This window comes from Porites lutea, chromosome 4 (genome assembly GCF_958299795.1).
Source record: "Porites lutea chromosome 4, jaPorLute2.1, whole genome shotgun sequence".
Classification (NCBI taxonomy): domain Eukaryota; kingdom Metazoa; phylum Cnidaria; class Anthozoa; order Scleractinia; family Poritidae; genus Porites; species Porites lutea.
In genome coordinates, this window is record NC_133204.1 from 1,128,835 (window position 1) to 1,135,928 (window position 7,094).

Here is a 7,094-nt window from a genome sequence, read left to right on the forward strand (position 1 = left end):
GTCGCCCAGTCGTTGTATTATTTTCATACTGAAGTTCACTTGATCAAAACCTTCCTTCAAACGGAAAAGAACTAGCCTTTGCTTCTCAGTACGTAAATTTTTGAAAAGTTTTATTGTTCTGTTTTGGTGAAAAGTTACCATTCCTTGTTTCAAAGAAGTATGTTATAAAACATTTGTAAAATGCTTGTCAGATACATCCCACATTAAACAGTTAATCGCCAATGTTTATTGGTTCCTTGTTATAATTTAAATTGTGGTTCGGTTTTATCCTTGGTTCAAATTTTATGTACCTTTGTTTTAAATTGATTATCATACGTTGACATACCCATACAAAGGGGAATGAAATTTAAACCAAGGCCAAAGCATAAAATTGAACCACAACATATTTTAACTGTCAAATCAACCGTTCGACTGACCATGGCATTTTCACAGGCAAATTTCCTGCTATTGTTATGTACTTGCTTCTAGTTGCTCTAAACAATGGAACTAAATGCACTTATGACATAGTGTGCACATGCGCTGAACTGTGAAGCCCTTCTTTTAAGGATCTTCCAATTCGACTTCTTTATTATACTCTTGAATGTCATCTTCAGACATGAACTTCTGGTTGATTTCTTCATATAGGGCGATGATGACCTCCTTCTTTGTAGATGCCAACCTCTTTTGAATGTGTGCCAGTTTTTCTCTGTAGAAGTCTACCAATGATTCATCATTCAAACTCAAAAGAAGCTCGTCAATCATTTTGACAAGATCTGCTTTCTTTATGTTCTTCAGTTCTGAAGCAGACTCTCTCTCTTGGGGCGTGACATATAATGTCTTCAATGGAAGATCTACCCTTTGCTTGCCATGTAGGAAAACCCCTTTAAACACAGCCTCTCTGTTGGAAGTGCAAACTTCAGTAAGGTTTACAAGACTTTTGTCCAGAGTCATGCCGTCAACAGAAACGTGAGCTCTCTCATCAAATGGCTCATCGATCAGTCAAGTACCTGTAGACAAAGTGAACATTTTTGAAGGAGCAATTTAGTAATGAGGGAGATGAGGTACTGCTAGTGTATGGAAATGGTGTTTGGAGTATGCTGTACCTTGTAACAACTAAGATAGTACAAGCATTCTGATTGGTTAGAAACCTATGGTTTATTGTGCCGGTAAACTCATAGAAAACTGAAACATGCTTTAAAGTTGTTTTATAAAAGCTTGTGATTTACAAGCTTTTCTGGTGTTCTCCCAACATCCCAAGTGGGTTATCATGCCAGTAAACCCCTAGAAAGTGTGGTCTATTGCTTAAGTATATTGTACTCAAATGCAAAAATAAATAATGAAAAGGAATCAGTGTTAATTACCTTTCTCTGCGTAGCTTTACACGCCAAGCCAGAACCTCCTTGTCTAGGTCATCCCTGTATCTGGAAATTTCTGCTTCATCTTTTGGGTCTTGAGTACCAAACCAGGAAAAAGTAATCTTCCGCAACTGTAATCAGAAATAAATGAGACATGTGGAACCATAAAACAGTATGCTAAAAATAACTGGTATAAATAAGGGGGTCTTACACAGCATCAAATACATGACTGTGTGACATGTTCGGTGATTACTTTTCAATATATTCTCAAGGCCTACATGTTTTATTATGTATAGTTTTGATGCTATGGAAAAATAACTACTGGTCACTATTGAGGCTTAAAGGGTTAGATAAAATAATATTATTATTTAAAACTTGCCTTAGTTAGTTGATCATGATTTCTAAAGATGGTCAGCCAATCTCTAGCATTCATCACTCCATTCTCCCAGCACTTCGACTCTTTGTTAATTTCCTCCAGTTGGGCATCTAGACCTTCTCCTTTTGATGGGTTCCCACTTGTGCTGACAGCCTCGTACTCCATGACAAACTGTTTTAAGTCTTGGGGGTAAAGAGTGCGGGCAGTCCTAAAAAAAGAGTAAAGAAAAATGTTAAGAATTGAAGTAATGATTTGTACATTAAATGATTTGGCAGTATGTATCTGTCTATAAAAGGTTGAAAAATATTATTCTAAGTTTGGCCTATAATATTAACCAAACATTCACTATCCAAGTTCTGCTCAGTATGCCTGTAAACACTCAATTAAGTGATTTAGAAATTGAAATCTCTATAATTTAAGCAGTAACACATGAAATTTCCAGAAATTGCTCCAAATTCTCACCGTAAACTTGCCCTCCTGTATGCATTTATTTCTGTTTAAATAGCAGTCAGTTTAATACTGCTAAATCCAAGGGTGACCACCTTATATGGGTCTGACTTTTAATTGTCAACTCTTTTGATGTCAAAATTTGCTTCCTGAATTTTATTACGATACTAATTGGGAGAATTTGTTAAAGATCATAGCAAATGTCAGTATGGTGATCATGTTGTTGATTCTCCTTACCTTCTTTCTTGATTCATGAATTGATATTGTAAGGAGAAACTTTAAGGGTTAACATGTGGAGGCAGGGGTCATTTATTGTAACTTTAACTATCGAATGATTGATAGAAAGCTAAAAATGCAGCCGAACACAAACCTGTCATGTAACTCAATCAGTTGATATTTTGACGTAAAAGGTTTAAAACTGAACATAGGAGCGAATCCAGTCTGGCCACTGTTACATAATCACTGTTATTCCGTCTAACACCAATGTGGTAAAGGTGAATTGACCCAATGTACAACCAAGACTGCTCAAACAGGTACAGGTAATTGCTGTTACGTACAGTTGGCATCCATGTGTACAGGTAATCATTTACCGACAACGGTAAATTGTTGCGGATTCTGTCACGGACATAGGGTGTCAAGAGTTCCTTCCAGTTTCCTTTCTGCAAGATGTTGAGCATTGTCATAGCGTGGTGATGGTTCTTGGCAAAACCCAGTTCCTTTGCTAAACTGCAAATGAATACTTCCCAATTGACAGAAAATAGAGACTTCACCATGTTCATCTCCATATGTAGTGGGCCAATGCGCAGCACAACCCAATCAAATTCTTTGGCACGTTCAATGCTGTTGTCTCCATGGTGACAAGCCTTCAAATGGTCATCCCATTCCTTCCCATAAAAGGAGACAACATCAGCACTTGCAGCATCTTTTTTGGCACAAGCAAGGCAGATGAATGTCTGTTCAATGATGTTCACAGTAACAAGAAAAGGAAGGCCGTCCATAGTTACACTAAGCCATTCTCTTGAATTGTTGCCAGTAAATCCGTAACGGGTTATGCATGCTGTATGGCCAACACGACGGAGGACTTCAGTGACTGTGTTCACAGAGTTTGGATTAACAAATACTGGGTCAGACACTGAAATTTTAACACCATTTGGGGAATGATTTGAGGTAACATGAGCCCATTCGACTATCATCTCTTCATGAACTGTGTTTATTTCCTGGTGGATAGCCTGGTCTTCTGTGCACTTTTCAACCCTCATAACCACTTCATGTTCTCTGAACTTATAGTTGTACTGTCTTAGTGGCTCTACTAGGGCTGTACCAAGTATGTCTTCACCGGTTAATTTTTTTTCTGCTGCTTTTAGATCCACTCTGCACTCTTTGTTAACACATTTTCGTTTCTGCTTTGACATAACAGTACTACAATTTGGACAGACTCTACTATTTTCCCGGAGTTGAATTTCCTTTACTCGCACATCCACATCATCTTCACAGGACTCACTGCCAATATTCTGCTCTAAAACAACCTCGCGGATGTATTCTTGAATTAAAAGTTTATTCTAACAACAAAAAGAGTGACAAGATTATGAGTATTGGTCACATTATACTAAGTATAAGTCTTATAACCACGGTTACATGTAGGTAAACTTTTTATCAAATTAGCTTTTAATCTCTCTTTGGCAGCTATTTAGAGGAACATGCACTTTTCTTTGGATCTACTTGTACTGTTTTTAGCAAGTGAAGGCATATCTGTCAAAGAACGTAAGCACAGTTCTGTAGTAAAGTTGCAAGGCCCTCTAAGGGGTGGGTATGGGTATTTTCCTGCAACCACAGGCACACAGTAAAATAGTAATCTACCTCTTTCCGTAGTAATTCCTGCATCTCATCTGTATACTGAATGCCTTTCTGTAGATGTTTTTGTAATGATTCATCTTCCTTTGCTTTCTCCAAGCCATTAAACCAACTTCTACAAAGTCATATACATTGAGTAGCTGTTAATCCTTCTTATATCAAAAACGGGCCGTATAACTGTATTATAATTAATGCTTTTTCGCCATACTGATAGCCCTCCTACTGGGTGGGCTTAAAAGTGTGGTGGGAGTGGGGGAGGGGGTTACTGTACACATACATATCCTACATATATATTCACAATCAAAAAAAATTGAAGTGGTACAGGTATACACTTACCTGAGCTTCATGAACTCCATGTTTAAAGTGACTAATAATGTTCTAGTTTTCTTGTCAAATTGTACTGCACTGAAACTGGCATGGATGGAAAGGGATGAAACTGAAAATAACTGTTTTTGTTTCAAAATCATAAACCAAAATTTCCACAAATTAATTATGGTTTGCTCCCCCCGCTAAAGTTATTTTTATTTCTCCCTCTAAGTTCTTTGGGAACATTCTTTGTATATGCATGTCTAATGAGCAAACACATAAGTAATATTTTTAATACAGAAGTGAAAAAAAATCAGCAAAATTCCTGTGACCATGGTGACAGCAATCCCTTCTAATAATAGAGGTTTAACTGTAATACACAAGATACAGGCACTGTTCTCCCAATGAACACTTAAAGAATGCATTCATTACCTTGGAGCAAGGTCACCCCTCTTCTGTGAGGTTCCCTCAGGGTTAACTTCTGCCTGGCAAACACTAGTCACCACACCCACTCTTGATTTTTGTCCGACTTTAACCTTCCACTTCCTCTGCACTATTTGATCATTGTCTATTGCTACCATACAGTCTCCAGACGGAAATGCCATTGGCTCTGATGCAAGGTCTCTTGTCCATGATTTGAGAGTTGTTTTTGACCCACCTGGAAGAGCTTTGCTGAACAGGTTCACCGTCAATTTGGAATTGCTTATTGCAAGGAGACTAATATTAGTCATAAAGCTACATGGAGAAACAAAACTGAAACCTTGTAAGTTGTACAAGTGTTCAAGTGCTAAACATCTTTGACTTTTCATGTGAAGCAAGGGCGTTCACAACTGATTTCAGCACAAAATTTCTGTGGGAAAACCACTCCTCTGGGTTGAAACTTTGAAGAGTGTCCAGATTCTTGAACATTTGTGCAAAGGACTGGCAATCCTCTTTTATCTCTTGTTTCTGTTGTTGGACAATTTCAAATACAACTTCTGATTGTAGATCACGGGGAATGTTTGAAAGAGAGTTAGCCAAATCAAGTTCTGAAATAATGTGAAGGCCCTTTCTATTACTGAGCAAGTGTAATAATTTGTCCAAAGGAATTGTGAAACAAAGTTCCAGGAATACAGTGTTCAGGTCTTCTTCTGGAATCCTGTGGAAACACTCTCTTAGACTGTCAATGGAAATGATATATACTCGAGGTGGAAGTGTTTGCTCCTCAGTCACCTTAGTTGAGTCAGTGGTACTATCCCCATCAGCTGCTTGCTGCTCAGTCTCCTTAGTTGCATCAGTGGCACTATCCCCATCAGCTGCTTGCTGCTCAGTCTCCTTAGTTGCATCAGTGGCACTATCTCCATCAGCTGCTTGCTCCTCCATCTCATCAGCTGAGTCAGTTGCACTATCCCCATTAGCTGCTTGCTCCTCAATCTCCTTAGTTGAGTCAGTGGCACTATCCTCATCAGCTGCTTGCTCCTCCATCTCATCAGCTGAGTCAGTGGCAGTATCCCCATTAGCTGCTTGCTCCTCCATCTCATCAGCTGAGTCAGTGGCACTATCCCCATCAGCTGCTTGCTTCTCGATCTCATCAGTTGAGTCAGTGGCACTATCCCAATCAGCTGCTTGCTCCTCAATCTCCTTAGTTGAGTCAGTGGCACTATCCTCATCAGCTACTTGCTGCTCAGTCTCCTTAGTTGAGTCAGTGGCACTATCCCCATCAGCTGCTTGCTCCTCCATCTCATCAACTGAGTCAGTGGCAGTATCCCCATCAGCTGCTTGCTCCTCAATGTCATCAGCTGAGTCAGTGGCACTATCCCCATCAGCTGCTGGTGTGACCTTGTAACTCACTTTTGGCCTCTTGGATTCGAATGGTCTGCCCCTTTTCATGGTTTTCACACCACAAACCAGTCCAGAATATCCCTAAATTTAAGGATAGTTGTCATGTCATTGGGCTATTGTTCTCCAGGAAAATTTCGGATCGATCAACAAAACAACTGGGTTCCAAGTTGTGACAATATTGGTTAGCATTGGTTAACATTGAGATATTGTAAGTCGTGACGTATTAGCCTCGCTTTCATGGATTAAAGAGTTGTTGTTGAACCGCCATCTTGAAGTTGCTCAATTCACTTCGTCTTCTTGTCCGGCTTAATACACCGGTAATAATTGTTACATGGTGGCAGCGGTAAACAATGCCTACTGATTCTGACAGTCAAGCTTCTGGACCGCAAGCTTCAGCTCCTGCTTTTCGTCGGCCACAAGTTTCTCCTCCGCAACCTCTAGAGATCGAAGGCGATCGGGCCGACAACTGGAAAATCTGGAAACAACGATGGGAAAATTACTGTATCATCACGGGCTTAAACAACCAGCCAGAAGACTACAAGTGCGCCATTTTACTGCATAGCATTGGAATAGAAGCCATGCGAATTTTCAACGGCATGAAATTCTCCGAAGGCGAGGACCGTAACAAGATGGCAGATATTCTAGTCAAGTACGATCAGCATTTTCTCGGTCAAACTCAGGAATTCTTTGAACGTTTTCAGTTCAACCGTAGAGATCAAGCTTCTGGTGAGTCAATTGATGAGTATCTTTCAGTTCTGCGAAACATGGCTAAAACTTGTGGTTTCTGTGACTGCATGCGAGATTTGTTGATTATGGACCGCCTGCTCTTAGGCATCTCGGATGACAAAACACGCGAAGAGCTACTCTCTACTCATGATTTGACTCTGAATAAAGCTATTGACATCTGTCGAGGAATGGAAGCTGCTTCTCTTCACATGAAGGCCCTGAAGAATGAAGAA

The 7,094-nt window shown here is 39.7% G+C and overlaps 1 pseudogene; it reads right to left on the reverse strand.

The window, feature by feature from the left end:
• Positions 1-2,374: 2,374 nt before the first annotated feature.
• LOC140933128 (uncharacterized) lies at positions 2,375-5,045 on the reverse strand (annotated as a pseudogene).
• Between the last annotated feature and the right edge of the window lie 2,049 nt (positions 5,046-7,094).